Below are 20,541 nucleotides of genomic sequence, written 5' to 3'. Positions count from 1 at the left end.
TGTTTTACTTTATGTACAGAAACCCAATTGTCACTTATAAATGTGTGTTAGATGATGCTAAGAACAGTAGAACTGGTGGGAGACAGAGAAAAATAATGCAAACTCATAAATTGGCCTATGCCTGCGTAATTTACTGTGACATTTAATAATACTCTACAAAAATGTCTCCCTCTGGTATTCTAAGGTCATGTATCATTTATTGCCTAGGTCAGTTCAAGCATCAACGAGAAAAAAGTAACAGTAGTTCTATGGCCATAGATCCAAAGGAGTTACACTTAGTCTGTAGTGTTAGTCTGTAGTGGCAAAATAGTAAAGAGTCCAGTAGCACCCTTAAGACTAACCAACTTATTTGTAACATAAGCTTTTGAGAACCACAGCTCTCTTCATCAGATGCATTATCAGCTTTTGAGAATCACAGCTCTCTTCATCAGATGCATCATCAGCTTTCGAGAATCATAGCTCTCTTTGTCAAATGCATCGAGCATCTGACGAAGAGAGCTGTGGTTCTCAAAAGCTTATGCTACAAATAAGTTGGTTAGTCTTAAAGGTGCTACTGGACTCTTTATAACAACAACAACATTCGATTTATATACCACTCTTCAGGACAACTTAATGCCCCCACAGAGCAGTTTACAAAGTATGTCATTATTATCCCCACAACAAAACACCCTGTGAGGTGGGTAGGGCTGAGAGAGCTCCAGAGAACTGTGACTAGCCCAAGGTCACCCAGCTGGCTTCAAGTGGAGGAGTGGGAAATCAAACCCGGCTCTCCAGATTAGAGTCCCACGCTCTTAACCATTACACCAAACTGGCTCTCTTTAATAGTTTCTATGAGGCATGGGCCTCACTGAAAGAAAATGTATATAAAATGTTTTATAGGTGGCACTCGACCCCAATTAAGTTAGCTAAATCTCGCTTAAATATGTCAAATAATTGCTGGAAGTATGAGAAGACACTGGGATCTTACTATCATATGTGATGGACATGTAAAAAAGCAGTGGAGTTTTGGAAGATGGTACGTATAACGTCACAACAGATACTCAAGACTCCACTACCTTTGAAACCAGAACTTTTTTTATTAAACCACATATCGGTCCCAGTCAATAAACAGCAAAAGCATTTGATGTTGAATACAATTACAACAACTAGGATTGCATATGCGAGACTTTGGAAAATGACAACTATCCCAACACAAGAAAACCTGGTCAAAAAAATACTCGAGACAGCTGAAATGGACAAATTGTCGAGTTTATTGAAAGAATTGGACACTACAACCTATAATGACATTTGGGAGCCTTTTTACAAATGGATACAAGATAAGTTTGGAGAAATTTAATTTTCAACTAAGATGTGGTCCTTTATGGACATCATAGAAGATAAATGGAAAAACTTGCAAATAGAGAGCTGACTAGCAGAATACTATGACATGTATTAGAGTGAATGGTGCAATGTAATAGATATGTAACTTCTTTTTTCGTTCTTTCTTTTCTTTCTATCCCCCTTCCCTCTACTTCCTACTCCCTATTTTCTATCTTAAAAAAAAATGTATATAAAATAGTTTCTATGAGGCACTGAAAAAGTAAAGGTGAATGTAATTGTTTGGGTCATATTTTCCCACTCTACTCGCTATGGAAAAATTTCACCTTGGAAATTAAAGTATAATTTTGTAATAAGTGAGCATGGTAGGGTATTTCAAGTCATATCAAGGCTTATAGGAAAAAAGTGGGGGAAAGAGATGGATGAGGCCCACAGTCTGTTGGGACCAGAAAAAGTTACTGACGGTTTACTTGATATTTCACATGGTCTCCTCTTTTTCTTATGTCCCACTGAATGAAATAAAAGCTATGTAATTCTTCTGATTACTTCCCTTCACCCCTTGGTTTTTACAGGACTTTGCTAGTGTTGAGTAAAACATAATTTGGAGAGGATGGGTGGTTGCTGATGATTTGTGCTAACAAAATTCAGAACAATAAGCATCAAGAATTTAGTTCCCAGTCATGATGGCCAAGGTTAGGATTTGCCTCAGCAAATGCCCAAAGAGTTTGAGGGAGGTGCCGAGGAAGGGTGATGTTTGAGAGGATGCGGTCCCTTCTGGGTGGCATTCTAGGAAATGCTCTTAATCTCTGTGGTAACAACCACAGAGAAGTGGGGAGATTCCTAGAATGTCACTATGGAGGCCATTTTCTTTTCTCCTGTTCCTCATTTCCTTGTGATTAGGTGACCACAGTTATTCACCGTGGGCAGGCAAACAGCCTTGCTGGGATAGTGCTTTGTGCCACTTCCCATTTTAAATAAGGTATGAGAGCTCTATTGGCTGTCGGTGAGCCACTAGCTGCCTCATGTGGAGCAACTAATCAGAAGGGGGTGGGGGAAGCTATTTAAATTTTGTCCTGCTCTGTGCAGGACATTTTTGCTTCAGGAAGTTGGTGGTTGAGTAGCAAGTCCTTCCTTGGAGGAGAAGTTTGTGGGGAGAAGGAGAAGAGCCTTAACACCTCTCAGCACTGTTTTCCATGCAGGTTTGTAGGAGTGCTGGCTAGCTTTAGAGCCAGGGCAGATTTGATCCAAACTTCCACCAATTATAAGGACATTTAATTGCTCTAGATCAGTCATTAACAAACTCATTAACCCATACACTGGTTTCTTGGGTCCTTATTTCGGGGCACTGGTAGTAGGGTTACCAACCTCCAGGTGGGGCTTAGAAATCTCCTGAAATTATAATTGCTTTCCAGAAGACTACAAAAAACAGTTCCCCTGGAGAAAATGGCAACTTCAGAGGGTGGACTGTATGGCCTCACATCCCCACAGAAATCCCTTCTGTCATATATGCCTGTCTGGATATCTGCCATGAATGTATTCTGTGTTGTGTGCTGTTCCTCTGAGGGCATGAGAAGTTTCTTATTGGTGTTAAGGCAGTAGGTTATCTCTCAAGTATTTACTTTCTCTTTCCCCGCTGCCTCCAGAAGTGTCCTTGAAGGCTGGTTGCGACCAGCTCGAAATGTATCTTTCTTGGGAACTGAGATGATTCCATTCTTTGTTCTGTCTAGCCTAAACCTAGCTTCTCCCTGACAACCCCCCTGGCTCTTTCTCACCCAAAAACTTTAACAGCCCTTATCCTGATGGCGGGAACGTTTCCTATAACTAACATCACCAGCCCCCATTAAGTCAATTCTTCCCAGGGCTTTTTTTCTGGGAAAAGAGGTGGTGGAACTTAGTGGGTTGCCCTCAGAGAAAACGGTCACATGGCTGGTGGCCCCGCCCCCTGATCTCCAGACAGAGGAGGGTTTAGATTGCCCTCCGGAGTGGCGTGGAGGACAATCTAAACTCCCCTCTGTCTGGAGATCAGGGGGCGGGGCCACCAGCCATGTGACCATTTTCAAGAGGTTCCAGAACTCCGTTCCACCACGTTCCCGCTGAAAAAAAAGCCCTGCTTCTGCCAATGCATTTGTCTGAGCACCTTGAACTTGCTGAACCTCTAATAAAGTTATTTCAACCAATACACCTGCATGTCTGCCGTGGAGAACTGGGGGATTCTACCTGCCCTCTCTAAACTCCATCCTAAATCCTAGGCTCCACCCCCAAATCTCCAGGCATGGAGTTGCCTCTAGACTAACCCCAGCTGCTACTGGGCCAGGCCTCATTGCATGGCAGGCAGTGAGTTTCTGCTGATGACTATCAGGCCTATTCCTGGCAATTCCTCCTCCACCAGGGGACATAACAGGAGAGAGGGATGGGCCATTCCTAGGGCCTTTTAGCCCACCCTTGCTCCCCACCCCCACCCCTTTGGCTTTTCTTTACAGAAGTCAAGGCTTTCCAGGCTCAGCAATATTTTTATGCTTGTGTAGCAAAATGACCGCTGAGAGTTCAGTTGCCATTCGTTTCTTAAGAGTCTCTCTACACAAGTCATCTGACACTTGGAGAACACATGTCGGGAGATGCAATGTTAGCCAGGAAACGTAGTATAAAAAGATAGAGCGAAGGCTTTGCTATGCACTGGAGCTGTGTGAAGGGGTTGCGAAATGCCAGAAAGGAAACTTCAGCCCATTATAACCTCTCCAGGTCCAAGCCTGGCTCTGGAAGGCAGCTCCAGCCCATTTCCATCCCTCACTGCCCTCTGGTTGCGATCCTATGCAGTTTTAGACTGGGGAGATGCAATTGACAGAGCCTTCAGGGGACTGAAGAACAAACCCTCTGAGGAGCAACCTCTGCCAGCTCTGTCTATTAAAACTACCCTTTCCAGCTAATATTGGGTCTCCTTATACTTGACCAACACACACCGAGACATCTCATGTAGACAGACTCCTAGTCATGTGCAGCTTTGGGGAGGAAGTCAAAATGGGGCCAAAATCGTTGGAAGAAGAGCAAGTTACAGATCTGATTAAGAGAATAATCCTGTAGGTTTCGTTCACCTCAAAAACATGTTAATTCAAATTTCAGAAAAGGGTTTTCAACAAACAACCACCTTCCCAATCTCAAAATTAAGGCCCATTACTCTCACTGGTGTTTACTGGTAAGCAGGGCTTTTTTTCTGGGAAAAGAGATGGTGGAACTCAGCGGTGGAACTCAGGACCGCACAATGACATCACTTTGGGTTAGCTGGAACAAGGGGGGAGTTTTTTAAGGTTTAAATTGCCCTCAGTGAAAATGGTCACATGGCTGGTGGCCCCGCCCCCAATCTCCAAACAGAGAGGAGTTTAGATTGCCCTCCGCACCGCTCGGCGGCACAGAGGGCAATCTAGACTCCCCTCTGTCTGGAGATCAGGGGGTGGGGCCACCAGCCATGTGACCATTTTCAAGAGGTGCCGGAACTCCGTCCCACCGCGTTCCTGCTGAAAAAAAAAGACCTACTGGTAAGTAAATATAATTACGCATGGGGTAGAGAGAATGGGCAGAGAGAAGTTTCTCAAGGGCATCCAATGAAGCTGATAGGCAGAAGATTCAGGACAGACGAAAGGAAATATTTCTCTACACAATGAGTGATTAAGGTGTGGAATTCACTGCTTGAGGAGGTAGTGATGGCCACAGGCATAGACAGCTTTAAAAGGGGATTGGACAGCGTCATGGCGGAGAATTCTATCTAGGCATGCCAGGTCCCCCTACCCTCCTGGTGGGAGAAGGGCCACCGCGCATACTTTGTCGGTGTTCCTTGCTACTTGTGCATGTGCACTTCTGCGCCTATGCGGTGACATTACTTCCTGTGCTTTTCTGTGGGCTGATTGGGGCCCCAAACAGGCCCAATTCAGACCATTTGGGGTCCAAATTGGCCCGCTGAGAAGTGCAGGAACACTCTCAGGGGCTGCGTGATGACACCACTCCCAGAGGTGATATTGTTGCGCCACCCGTGAGAATGCTCCTGCACTCTTCACGAGGCCGATTTGACCCATTTGAGGCCCAAATTGGTCCCAGAAGTGACGTTGCTGCACCAGTTGGGAGCGTGCGAGCGGCGCGTGTTCCTGAGGTGCCTGCCAATGGCAGGCAACCTCCAGGAGCAGCAAACCTAGATTTAATCTGTGCATACATATATGGGAGTTTAAGTCTCCCATCTCTCACCCTTAAAAGTGCTGTTTTAAGTGGAATCGCACCCTTCTCAGTCCATTGAAGTCTGTTGGTTTAGGAGGGTATTATTTCTGCTTAGGACTGCAGAGCTTCAACAAGCACAGCTAAGGCAGCCATGCGAAGAACATTTTCCTGGGAGTAAGCCTCAGGGGCTTACTTCTGAGTAGGCCTTCTCCCTAAATGCATCGTCTTGAACACTCATAGCAGACAGCCCCTGTACCCTATGCAGAGATTCTTACAGTGCAGTCCTTAGCAGGTTTATTCAGTGTGGCTTACTTTCAGGAAAGTGAACTTACGGTTGTCTTCCTCAGGCAATTTTATTTCAGAGCAACTGTAGGGTTGGATCCAGGCTAAATCCTTCCTGTTGAGAACCCCCGCATGCCATTCCTCAGGGTCTCCTATTCAACAAGAGACCCAAGGTCTGATGCTATCCTTCTTCCTCCTAGATCCTTTCTCCAACTTCTGGGGCTCTTATTAAACTAGCTCTGTGCTTTCCACAGCACCAGGACCCACACCATCTCTATTTACCCCCAAACGCCCATCTGAACTGCAATTAAATGTCACAATTCACCATGCATTTCACTAGAAGGTGAATTGCACAGTTGTTGAGATGTCGTTAGCGACTGAATTGAAGAAGTCTCATGCGAGGACAGAAAATGACTGGGAGCAGCCTGCATGTGTCATTAGCTGGTCTTTCGAGATGGTTTTTATCCCGCAGATCTTTGCTGTGGAGAAACAGAAGCCTCAGCCACAGGGAAATGCACCTGGTACGAGGGAGCACCCGCCTATGTCCTCTCTGCTCTTGATGGGTGGTAAGAATGTTGCTGGGCTCTGTTTATTCTCAGCTCAAGAGATAAGCATTCTTCTTCCCTGGCTCTGTTCTCTGTGTTCACTGACGATACTGGGGCCCAATGAATGCCCTCTATTCTTCGCTATCTCTAGCCAATCTCACTGAACCTCCAAGTTTCATTCCTTTCAAAACAACAATTCCTCTGTGTGACATAAATCCATCTCTTTGGGGGTTTCTGTCTCCTCTGTTCCCTCTCCCACTTATGCATTCCTTATCAAGCTCAAAGAGCATTGATTCCGATTTCTACTCTTGTCATATCACCAGACCCTTAAAACCTCTTCTTATTTCTTTGAGGCTAGTTTCTGTGTTGGTCCATGATATTAGGATCCAAAATAATTCCGATAAGTCTACTATGGAAATCTATCAATCTAGTTTGCATTTTACCAGTACGTTGTTCTCCCCAATCTACTTTATTCTCACAACAATGCTGTGAGGTTTTTTGTTGTTTGTTAGGGAGCATGTGATTAGCCCAGCTTCAAGGCTGAGATGGGAATTGAGCAAACATCTGTTGCAGCGCTACTCTAACCACTTCACCAAAAATTAGGGGTGCACAGACGTATTCATTTTTAGGTATTTCAGAGTTCTTTAATGCTGAAGGAACTCTTCTTCATCCTTCTCTGAGTTCTTTTTCCAAAATCCAAATCTGGATAATTATTTTATGCTAGCATAATATTTGTTTTGCACTGGAATTTTTTTGCTGTCTGTAATCTTAGCAGTTGGCTTTCAGCCATAAATGTTTTTAAACAATATGTGAAGTGTTTAAAAAGTTTCGTATCTGAAATAAATGTTTTATTTCTCCACTTCCCAGAGGAGTGAGTGGGCTGGCTTTTATCCGAGGCAGGTTGATATTATTCCGGGCATGCAAATTATATCTCCCTTCCTCACTCAGAATAAATGTTTTAATGTTCCTTTTTTCTTTTAAAAGATATTATCCCAATTCTATCCACAACTACTGTTGGTATATTCTTCTTGCTCAAATCTTGGGTGACTTTTATTTCCCACCAAAAGTTCTTTATTGAACAAGATGACCTAATTAATTTTTAATTTAATCAGCCCTTGCTGGAAGTCATTTTTTACTTGTACCGAGGCCTGCATTTTGGGGATAATTGGCAGGTAGGAGAATTTCTCTTTCACCCAAGTGCATTGCAGAATAACAGAGCAACAAACAAAGGGAGGATCCTAGGTGGAATTTCTTTTTCCAAAATTTTCTTTTTTAGGTATACCAATTGATTCCTCTTTTTCTCTTTCAAAGGAGGAATTTTTGTTTGTCATTGATTTGTCTTTGAGGCTTTTAAGCCATGTGATGGTGTAGATTTCCTAACCTGTGGATTTCTGCCTGGTGTTGTGCTGCTGTAATATAGGTAAAAAGCAGTCTGATGCTACAAGGATATGCTGAGACAAGTCCTGCCTTGTGTTTAATTGTTTCTTTAATGGTTCACCTTGTTCTTAATTTTTCAACTATGCTCGTAGTATATAAATACTGTATATAAATACTATATATATATATATATGTTACTTCTTAGAAATCTAAATCAAATCTTCCTCTTCATGAAAGAAGAATTCATTTGAAACTGACTCAAATTCCTAAAAAGAGGAATAGAAACAGATTGCTGGATTTTAGGGAGAAATTCATTAAACGGGAATTCAGAGAACTCCACTTAAGAACCATACTGAATACTTGACATTCCAAAAGAGGTGTTTCTTGTATTGGGAGAGGGGGTCTGCAGTGTTAACTTGCTCAAGGTGCATGCAAAGAAATATCTTTGATCATCTCCATTGAAATATCACACATGGCCGAATCTGCATAATCTCATATCTAAAAGTACATACTTCGCTCTCACAGAGACTCTTATTACATACAATAAAATCCTGTGCTTCATAAAAACATTACCCACATTATGAATCAATACATATATAGGGTAGACTGATTTGAAAATACGATGATAGAACATTAGTTGCAGGTGAGTAGCTGTGCTGGTCTGCAGTAGAAGAGTAAGATTTGAGGCTAGCAGCACCTTGTTGGTCTTGAAGCTTCTACTGGACTTGAATCTCGCTATTCTAGAACAGTGGAAGTTAGGCTAAAAAACACCCAAGTCTTGAAGGAAATAAAGACAGTTAACAACAACGACAGAAAATCAAAATAGGCTAGAACAAACAATACATTTTAATCAGGGCTCATTTTGAGGTGGGACGCACAGGAACACAGTTCCAGCAGTTCCCCAAAGAAGTCACATATCAGATGGCCCCGCCCACTCGACTGTCAGCCATTTTGGGCCCATTTCAGCCTGGATTGGGGCCAAAATGACCCAGATTGGACCTCTGACAGGTGGTGGATCACTCTCCCACTCAGCAGCAGCCCCTTTTCAGCCATTTTGGGCCCCTTTTTGCCATTTTGGGCCCAATTTTGGCCCTGAATGGCCAGGATTGAGTCCAAAACAGCCAGGATAGGTGATGTCAGAGGGTGTGGCATATGCAAATCAGTTATGCCAATGACACACGTCCGGCAACATCAAGGGGCATGGCATATGCTAATAAGTTATGCTAATGAGTTCCTCCAGCTCTTTTTCAACAAAATGACCCCTGATTTTAATTATGAAGGCTAAATAAGGAGACACCTGACCTCCTCTTGAACTTTAAATGGGAGTCGAATATGTTTGATTGCCAAAGATCTATCCCAGAGCCAAAATAACCCAATTGAACCAACATGATAAATATGTGAAATTCTATTCCCTTCCTATGAAAAACCTTTGATCAACACCTTGGACTGAAAGAACCACCTGCCTATCAAATTATGCAAAGCATTAAAGGTAGGTTATCAACCATGGGACCATTTCATGCCTAGGAAAGAACAGGCATTTACAAAACCAAGTCTAAATATACTAGGCAAGCAGTTTGCCAAGTTCACGTGGGGAAATTAAGCAAACCAATTGCCTGTTACTAAAGGTCTGTTCCCCGGTAGAATGTGTAGCATTTTAAGGAATGTCAAAACCTCAGAGGATTTCATAAACGGAATATATTTTAATCAAGTTCTCTGCCAGTGAGATATTTGACCTTCCTGAACCTAAGCAGTTTGTTGGGCGAGGGGGGGGGCAGGGGCTGCTTAGAAATTCCTTGCAGATTAGTGATAAATAGCCTCTTGCCTGGGTAAAACTCTGATTCTTCTTATTCGCCAAGCCTGCAAATCCTGACTGGTGAAATAAATGGGCACTGAGTAAATCCATAAAGTAAGGATTACAACCAAATTTAATTAAACCTGAAAATCAAAGACATCAGAAAATTTGTACAATGGAGACATTTGTACACCCTGTTCAAATATGTTAAGTGTTCGTCCATATGCCATTTTGCATTACCTTCCTGGGCAACAGAAAACACGTATACTAGTAGAATGACCCCGGTCTCTGCTGTCCACCTCTGTGCGAGTCTGAAAGAGCTCCATGTGAGGGCACATTTCACCTCATCAAAAAGGAGCTCACACAAATTGTGTATTGTTTGTGAACATTGAAAGCTGCATCTTGGATATCTTGGTTTTAACCGCTTGTGGGGAGGGCAGGCAAAAAACAATCTAAGCAACTAAATTAAATGCAAATATATTTATTTTACTTAAAAACAAGAGAGTCTTGAGGCACCTTAATGACCTGCAGATCTCTTGTGGAATAAGCTTTCGAGACGTAGAGTACACGTCATCTTATGTGTGGTTGTCTGTGAGGTGAAAGAAAAAGAAACCAGTGGTTTGGGGCATTCCTACCTAAAGCACTGATTCATAAACACAATACCAATGACGGACATTAACACACTCTTCCTAGCTTTGCAATGCTAATTTAACACCTGTAATTGGAAAACAATCCCTGCTTTACCCCCCAAATGGAATGGAACTTGCTTAGCTCTAGCTCAGCCATTTCACTATTTATTTATTTATTTATTTTATTCGATTTATACCCCGCCCTTCCCACAGATGGGCTCAGGGTGGCTAACAACATTCAAGAAATACATTAAAAGTCACAAAACATAAAATCAATAATAATTTTTTAAAAGTCATTTAAATAGTCCAAGAACAGGCTATTTAAACAAATATTGGGAGTCCATACACGGGCATAGCAGATGGCTGAGGGCAGCCCCAGAAGAAGTGGTGGTCTTAGATGGAAGAAGGAGGACACCCGCCGGCACTCATCCAAAGGCCCGGAGGAATGTCTCCATTTTACAGACCCTGCGAAACTCTAACAGGTCCCGCAGGGCCCAGATCTCCAGCGGGAGAGCACTCCACCAGGCCGGGGCCAGGGCAGAAAAAGCCCTGGCCCTGGTTGAGGCAAGATGGATGTCCTTCGGGCCGGGGACCACCAGGAGTTGATTGTCTGCAGAGCGCAACACCCTGCAGGGGACCTAATGGAAGAGGCGGTCCCGCAGGTATGCAGGTCCCAGGCCATGAATGACTTTAACCACCAAGGTTAACACCTTCAACTGCATCCGGAACTCCTCTGGGAGCCAGTGCGGCTATAGAACGTCCCTTCCATATGTTTTTGTTGTTGTAAAGCAGTGACTTTCAGTTTAGTAGCAGGGAGACAGTTCTGGCTATCGTTTTTAAATATCAGGTATGTGTCGCCTTGTTATGTTGTTAAGCGATGGACCACTTTGTCCAATTAGAGAGCAAAAAAGAACTGTTAGCAGATGCTGGCATATGTTATCTTGGGGGAAGAGCAGGAGAAAGAACCTCTCATGGTATAGCAGATGTTGCTACGTCTTTCAAAAGTTAATTTGTACATGGATATGGGGACAGATTTGGCATGTGGCCACACAAAACCAACTGCAAGAGCGGCAGTTACAGTGCCTGAGAAGGGGTTATTGCCAAAGAGGGATAGAGGAATGAACTGTCTCTTTAGGGGTCAGAAAGATTCATGGAGGAGACGTCCATCAATGGCTACTAGCCATGACGACTAAGGGCCTCTCCCCATACCTCAGTAAACCTCTGAATACCAATGCCAGAAGGCGACATCAGTGGAAAGCTCCCATAATTTGCTTCATGGCCTTCCAAGGCAACTATTTGACCATTGTGTAAAACAGCATAATGGACTAGATGGTCCCGTGATCTGATTCTCCATGCTCTTACATTCTTATGCAATCTTTTCACCTTATATTTATTGATTGTTGTATTTATAATAATAATATTGTTACTACCACTACTAATAATAAGTTGGATCCTACCAGGGCTTTTTTTCTGGGAAAAGAGGTGGTGGAACTCAGTGGGTTGCCCTCGGAGAAAATGGTCACATGGCTGGTGGCCCCGCCCCCTGATCTCCAGACAGAGGGGAGTTGAGATTGCTGAGCGGCACAGAGCTCCACTATTCTTACAGGTTTCATTTCTGCATTCTCTAGAACTCCTCTGCTGGCTGCAAGCTGATGAAACATCAGGTATAGAAACAGCTGCCTAAATCTGTGTCAAACTGAAGTAGCCTCATAGTCAGGGCTTTCTTTCAGGGGGAACGCGGGGGAACGGAGTTCCGGAACCTCTTGAAAATGGTCACATGGCTGGTGGCCCCGCCCCCTGATCTCCAGACAGAGAGGAGTTTAGATTGCCCTCCGTGATGCTCGGCCATGTGACCATTTTCAAGAGGTTCGAGAACTCCGTTCCACCACGTTCCAGCTGAAAAAAAGCCCTGGATCCTACCAGCTTTTTAACTCTAACCCAGTTCCCCTCCTGTTTAGCCCTTGTCCTGAATGGCTTTTTTTTCCTGCACAGTTCCACCTTTTTGATGGTCCAAACAGCCCCTTCCTTCCTGTTTCACCTGCAGAGAAGCTGTCTGGATGGGACCCAGTAATTCATATGCTTATTCCTTATATCTTGCACATGTTGTCCTTAAAGTTTGCAAAGTACTCTCCTGTCATGTCTTTCTTGCAGAATCCAAGAGTTCTCCTGAACGGCACTGTTAAAACTTTACTAACTTGGTTATCAATTCAGTTTCCTTCTTCCTCCCCTCCTCCCAGCTGGTTCAAAGCCAGGACTCTGAATTCCCAGCAACACCAAGAATCTGTTGCCATTCCCCACAAGAGTGCTTTGCCACAATTAGCCATTGATCCAGCTGCTAGCATCACAACAAGGGAGCTCAACATGCCCTCCTCCTTGAGGCTATCACTCCACAGGGAAACTTTTGAACATCGCCGATTCTCACCACACATTACTTAAAGGAATAATCAGTCCCGGAGTCTGTTTCTCAAACTGATACATGCACACTACTTTAGTTTGACAGGAATCTGCTTTTCCACCATGGCTTTGTCCAAAATTACCTTATAATGGGGAAATGTATTGGAGCCAAATCTTGAAAAGTTTTGCGTTATGTCCCAAGGTTAATGATTTTTTGAAAAAATCCATGCTTATGGTGTAAGACACTGAACAGCCATTTGTACTTTTAGACGGTAAGAACTGAGTCTTACAAAAAGACTTCTGTGATCACTGAAAAGAGGAAGCTGTGTGAGTCTGTTGTAGTGTGTGTATGTATTTCCAACACAGAACTCACACTACTCACTTGGCAGGGAGCAAACCTTTAGAATGGCAATGGGACATTTGCATAGGATTGTAGCCCAAATCTGCGAAGAAAATGGGATTAAGTCAGTATGAAGCACCATTGAAATCGGTCAATATTTCAAGGGCTTCATTTCCCATTCATTTCAGTCACAAACAAATATTCAAACATTATGATCCTGGTAATTGCCCCCCTTATTACTCCTTTGTTAGCTGTTAGTGTTACTGTTTGGGAAATCTTCAAAGGTATGAAAACTTTTTACATTGAAAGATAACATTCACTTACTCGTCTTCTAATGCCTATGGACTGTCAGGCTGGGCTGTCCTTGTAAAACGGCAATTGTCACCCTTCTGTTACCCACAAACAGGTGAACTTGCCGTTTTCTTCTGAAATGCAGGGCAGAGCAGACGGGTAGCTCCCCACTTTTTGCTTGTGTTATCCTAGTTAATGAACAAAGATCACAAGAAGGAGACCTGTAAGGACTTGTGCAAAAGGAGAAAGCTCATGGTGCAACTATTATCAGGAGCGAGTTGGAGCATGAACATCACCCCCATTCTGCAGTCACTCCGTTGGCTACCTATCAGTTACCGTGCTCAGTTCAAGGTATTGGTTATCACGTACAAAGCTCTTCCCAGCCTTGGTCCAGCAAACCTACAGGACTGCCTCCCTCCCTATATTCCTCCACAGTGACCTCATTAATCTGAACAGGGTCTCCTGCAGGTGCCAACCTGCACATGGGCAAAATCAACATCAGCTCATACACAGGCTTTCTCTGTGGTGGCCTGTGGAACAGCCTGCCTGAGGAGGTCAGGAGAGCCCCCACTCTCCTGGCTTTCCACACATGATGCAAAACTGTACTATTCAAAAGGGCTTTTTACTCAGGTAGGAGGGCTGTATCGTAGGGAAGAGGTCTCAAATGCTTTGCTAATATGTCAGAGACCATAGACTTCACCACTATGTTGTCTTATGTACCATCTGTTGTTTTAAATATGTGTTCTTATGAGCTACCTGTGCTTCATGTTGCCTAACATCAGTTTTAGAATTGCTTATGGTCTGTTTCAGCATTTCTTCAACTCTGTATTGGATTCTTGCTAATGTGATGTCTTTGTAAATGTATGTTTATTTACACTATGGCATTGTTTATATGACTGTACTAATCTCACACTGTGTAATCCACTTTGAGTCTCAGTGAGAAAGGCGGGCTATAAATGACATAAATAAAAAAAAAATAAAATCCTGCCCCTGGATCTCCCCTCAGCCCCACTATCGAGTTGCTATTGGTGTCAGACTGTGGCTTGCTAAAAGTTGCAACTCAGCCCACCTCTTGCAATAAGACAAAAGTCCATTGATTTCAAAAGGCTTTACTGAAGATAGTCAAGCATTAGAGTACACATTCCAAGATACACGGATCTTAGCTGAACTGTAAAATTGTTACGAATGCCAAGCCAAGGATTAGGTACAGAATAAGCAGTTCCCCTCAGGCCCCATCCTCCCACACAGTTCTCAAAACAAACGGCCCAAGGGTGAGAAAAGGAAAGTTTCTCAAGGGTGGCAGGAAGGTGGTGGTATGTAGACATAACAATCCCTCTCTCTCTCTGCAAGGCTTCCAGCAGCAGTCTTCCCACCTGCAAAAAGCACACTTGATACACTGACAAAGTTAAAATGGAGTCTCTTTGGCTTAAACACAATCAGAACCTGACATTTGGTTCCTCTAGGATTAACAGACGTTTTCCAGTATGCTCTTCCTACTGGTGCAAACAGAATCTCCAGGCAAGCAATGAGAAAAGGTCATAGGGAAAAGATTAGTCTCATCCTCCCTCTACTTCCTTTCCTTGAAGGAAAAGCCAACATCCCTCCTTCCCTTTCTCTGTGCTTTTATGCACTGTTCAAGGACAGGCCAGAAGTCAGTAAGTTAAACCAGAGTGTCCTGAGCTGCTGAAAAGCAGATTAGGGCGAGGAAGTTTCAACCCTCATTGTGGAAACGAAACTGCAAGGCGCAGGGAAACATGGCATAACAGCAGAACTCAAAGGAAATAATTTATTGGCTTTGCTATCATAAAGAAGCAGTTTCCTTTAATTTCACTGCCCTGTGCTGGTCAGCAATGTAATTCTTCCTTGCTGGCACTCCTGCTTGCCTGCTGTGCCAGTGTTGCTTTGCCATTGTTTGTACCTGCTAATAGACATGGGCACGAACCGCATTATGAACCAAAAAAACCCACGAACCACCTGATCGTCTGTTCGAGATCTGGTGGTTCATGAGGGTCCATGGCCAACGAACCAGCATTCGTTGGAAGCCCGGTTCATTGCGTTCGCCCACGGTTCGCCCTTGGAAACGGAGCTGGGAGAATGCCTGAACTCTGTCTGCACTCCTTCTGTTGCCCTGGAAACCCGAATCGAAGCCCAGCTTACCTTGATCAGCAGGTCTTCCTTCCAACCATGGAGCTGCAAATTGGTTACAATTGGTTACATGGGAGAAGACACCCAGGGGAGGGAGGGGGGGAGGGGGTATTCTGTAGCCATGGGCACTCCAATCTCATCCCTGCAAACCTTGATAGACAGTTCTGACAGCCAACCCCTTGTACACTGGGCCAACGTCAACTGGTGGCTCTAATTGTATCAAGTGGGAGTTTCCTAGGGGGCTGGGATTGGAGAGGGTATAACTCCAAGATCCCTATTGAAATCTTGACCAAACTTGGATGCTGGCTGGAGGAGATCCTGCTAAACACTCCCTGTGAACACGGGCTCTCTAAGTGCAACAGGGGCCATTCTGAGCCCCATGAACCATGAACCAGTTCAGTAACCGGAAAAGTTTGTTTCGGTTCGTTTGTTTGGGTTCGTCGGCAGCACTGAACCACAAACCACAAGTTTGTTAATTTGGACGGGGGGGGGGGGTTGTGCCCATGTCTACCTGCTAACACTCGCCTTCTTTGGGGTCCATAGCTATGCGCCATTTTCATGTGCTTGAGGAGAAACTCATTGAATTGAAGGGTTTTGGAAGATGCAGTTTTTGGTTAAGCACAACTATACTCATGTCCCCAACTCCGCCCCCCCTTGAAAAGAACTGTGTGTGCGTGCATGCATCTTGACACATGCTGTCATGTCTGCATACCACTCATCCATGCCATTCATATGTTCTCTGTTCCCTGTATTGATTGTCATACTGTGTAACTATATGCTCTCTTATTATGCTCAAATCTTCCTTTTAACCCATTACCCTGTTTTTTGTTTATAAAGGAAAACCTTGGGGCAGTTTACCAAGAAAGCATGACTTAGATGCTGGTTCAGAACAGGCTAGTTTAGCATATATTTATAGAGACAGATGGTTATAACTAGACATGGGCATGAACTAGAAACTAGAAAAAAACCAATCCATGGGGTTCATGGTTTGTGGGGTTTCCATGAACCAGGAACCACGATCTGGCATGGAACTGGGCCTAGTTACGAACTAGTTCGTGGTTTGTGGTTCATGGGGTTTAAAGGCCCCTTTCTGGCAGGGAAAGGGGCATTTAACCATTTAAAGGGCCTTTCCTGCTGCTAGTAAGGGGCAGGAACCTTTATATTATCAGTGGGCAGGTGGGGGAATCCCCCCCTGCCGCCTGCCAGCTGATAGTTTAAAGGGACCTGCCACTTGCAAGGCAGGGCTCTTTAAATAGCCCAAACCCAAGCCCCCACCCTCAGACACCACTCCTTCATCCCCCAGTCCCAACCCCCACCCCCAGACCCCTCCCAAGCCCCAGCTCCAGTCCCCCACTTACCATCCCTCTGATGCTGGGGTGGCAGAAGCCTCCACTGCCCTGCAGGCCTGCATAGCAGAGGAGAAGGCTGAAAAGGGCCCTTCCACCCCTCAAATGGCAGTCACAGCTGCCATTTGAGGGACAGAAAGGGCGTTTTTGGCCTCCGCTGCTGTCCTGCACACCCGCAGGGCAGTGGAGGAGGTCAAAAAGGGCCCTCCTGCCCCTCAAATGTCAGCTGCGGCTGCCATTTGAGGGATGGGAGGGCCCTTTCCCACATCCTCCACTGCCGCACAGGCGTGCAGGGCAGTGGAGGAGGCCTCCACCACCTCAGCATCAGATGGAAGGTAAGTGGGGGGCTGGGGCTTGGGATGGGGTGAGAGGCTGGGGCTGGGGCTGGGGATGGAGGGGATCCCCCCTTCCACCTGCAAGCTGATAGTTTAAAGGGACCTGCCCCTTGCAAGTGGCAGGAAAAGTTTAAATGGCCATTTCCCCTGGGAAATGGCCATTTAAACTGGCCCTTTAATATGAACCAAACAAACCAGTAGTCCAGTTCGTGGAAGTTTGTGGAAACGAGCTTCCACGAACCCTGGTTCGCGAACCATGAACCGGGCTGGTCCGTGAGGTTTTTTTGGTTCATATTTAGGTTTGTGCCCATCTCTAGCTATAACCCGTTTTTCTCCTCAGTGTGGATTGAAAGCAGTTTACAACATCGTTCTCCCTTTTTCCATTTTATCCTCACTACAACATTGTGTGGTAGATTCAGTTGAGGGCCCTTCTTAAGATTATATTCTGAAGCAGACCTAGAAAAGATTTTAGGAGTGCATAATTGGTGGGAGGAGTCACCCTCTCGGGCTTGCCAACCTCCAGTGAGGCTTGGAGATCTCCCAAAATTACAACTGATCCCCAGAGATCAGTTCCTCTGAAGAAAATGGTTGCTTTGGAGGGTGAACTCTACAGCATTATATCCTACTGAGGTCCTTCCCCTCCCCCAAACAAACTGTCTCCAGGCTCATCCCCGAAATCTCCAGAAATTTCCCAACCCTGAGGTGGCAACCCTAAGCCATCTTGCTGTGAGAATCCTAACACACATAATCCCATTTTCCCCCTTACTCTGTCCCCCACCCTTTTCCTCCCCCCTCCCTATTGACTTCCAACAGCTTTCCCACCCTTAACCCTTCTTATTACTTAAATCTATTTCATTTATATTTTCCTACCAACTTTGAATCATAATATCTCTTACTCTAAGCACATTCTTATTCTTTTACATAAACTCTATCAAACATACTATCAATATAGTATATTTCATATCAATATAACATAACAATATAGTATAATATATAGCAGGGATCGCACTATCTCTTACTTTAAACTTATTCTATTTCTTTTCTTTTAGGCATATACTCCATCAAATACACTATCAATATAGTATATATTATAGTAATATATTATATATATATTGTATGCTATGCCACCAATGTAGCACAGCACACAACACCATATAGCATAACTACATAATATGTTATAATGTAAAGTCTGATCCACTAACCCATTATTTTATGTTATATATCATATATAGTATACCTCATTGAGATATCTGTTTACCCCTTCTCATTATCCCATATATTCAATGTAAAATTCCCTTAAATATTATATTAGCTTAGATTATAATTACATTCCCCCTAAATGGCAAGATCCCTTCTCTCTTCTCATTGCAACTTTGTTCTTTAAAAATTTTCAAACTGCCACAGTTCTCCTTTTACATCCCACTTTTTTCCCAAAAATTGTTTCAATTTCCCCCAATCAACAATATATTGTCCTAGGTCAAGATCTTTAAGTTTCCTTGTCATTTTGTCCATTTCTGCCATGTACAGCAATTTGTAAATCCAGTCTTCTACAGTTGGTATTTCTTGTGTCTTCCATTTCTGCGCATACAAAAGTCTTGCTGCTGCTGTCATATAAAATAACAATGTTCTATGCTGTATTGGAACTGCCTCCATTCCCAAGTTCAGTAGCAACAATTCTGGGTTCTTATTTATTTGTATTTGTAAAATCTCATTTATTGCTTCAATTATTTCTCCCCAGTACTGTTTAGCTACTTCACATGTCCACCACATAAGATATAATGATCCTTCATGCTTTTTACATTTCCAGCATTTGTCTGACATATTAATATTTCCTAGCACAATTTTCTTTGGTGTTAAATACCATCTGTAAATCATTTTGTACACATTCTCTTTAATGTTTGTACAAGTTGAAATCTTCACTGTATTTTTCCATAGGTACTCCCATGCCTCCATTGTTATTTCTTTATGAAAGTTTATTGCCCACTTCACCATCTGGACTTTTACTGTTTCGTCCACCGTAAACCATTTTAAAAGTAATTTGTAAATCTTGGATATTTCTTTCTTGCCTTCTTGTAGTATCACTTCGTCTAACTCCGAATTTTCCAATCTTATTCCTCCTCTCTGGCACTCCGCATTATAAAGGTCTCTGATCTGTCTGTACTGGAACCATCCATAACAAGGAGACAATTCTTCTTCTGTCTTTATTCTCAGCTTTGAATATTGTATTTGTGTAATCTCCTTGTAAGTTAGACATTGCTGTTCGTTATCGACAGTTCTCGGATCTATTACTTCATACGGAACCACCCATGAAGGAATTCCATCTTCCATATACAACTTGTATTTCTTCCAGACCGTGAAGAGGCTTCTCCGAATATAGTGATGCAAAAACATAGAGTCCGCTTTTACTTTGTCATACCACATGTATGCATACCATCCAAATATTTTTTTATGTCCCTCCAGGGCCAGCAACTTACGGTTTTTTAACATTATCCAGTCTTTCAACCATACAAGACATACTGCCTCATGATACAGTCTTATGTTGGGCAGTTGCAAGCCACCTCTTTCCTTCGCATCTCATAAAACCTTCATTTTCACTTGTGGTTTCTTGCCTGCCCACACAAAATCTGAGATTATCCTTTGCCATTTATCAAATTGTTTGGAGTCTCGGATAATTGGTATAGTTTGCAACAAGAACATCACACGTGGTAAGACGTTCATTTTTACTGCTGCAATTCTTCCCAGCCATGATAAATTCAGTTTGTTCCATTTTATTAAGTCTCTCTCTATTTGTATTCACAGTTTCTCATAATTGTTTTTGAACAAATCTATATTTTTCACAGTCAGTTCAATGCAAAGATATTTTACTTTATTAGTCACCTCACAGTCTGTTATCTCCGTTAGCTCTTGCTGCTTCTGTTTAGTCATATTCTTACATAAAATCTTTGACTTCTTTTTGTTCACGTAAAATCCAGCCAAATCTCCAAACTCTTTTATTTTCTCTATTACCTTTGGCATATTTTCAATTGGATCCTCTACTATTAACATTATGTCATCCGCAAAAGCTCTGACCTTGTAAGAAAACTCTTTTATTTTCATACCTCGGATTGTGTCATCTTCACGTATTTGAATCATCAATATTTCCAAAATCAAAATAAACAACAATGGAGACGACGGGCATCCCTATCTAGTTCCTTTGCTGATTTTTAATTTTTTTGTCAAATCGTCATTCACTATGATTGCTGCACTCTGGTCTCTATAAATTTCCTTGACTGCTTGTATGAACTTTTCTCCCATTTGCAGCTTTTCCATGGTAGCAAACATAAAATCCCAGTTCAGATTGTCAAATGCTTTTTCCGCATCTACGAAGAAAAAACCAACCTCTCTGTCAAAGTGCTTGTCATAGTATTCAATAGCATTTATCACTGTCCTCAAATTGTCTTTAATTTGTCTGTTGGGTAAAAATCCCGCCTGTTCTTCAGCAATGAATTCCGACATCCATCCACAAGTTTATTTCCAGAGTGACACTTACAAGGGTTCACTTACAAGTG

Source organism: Eublepharis macularius, chromosome 1, assembly GCF_028583425.1.
Source record: "Eublepharis macularius isolate TG4126 chromosome 1, MPM_Emac_v1.0, whole genome shotgun sequence".
In the NCBI taxonomy this organism is placed as follows: Eukaryota; Metazoa; Chordata; class Lepidosauria; order Squamata; family Eublepharidae; genus Eublepharis; species Eublepharis macularius.
This window is presented reverse-complemented; position numbering follows the sequence as displayed.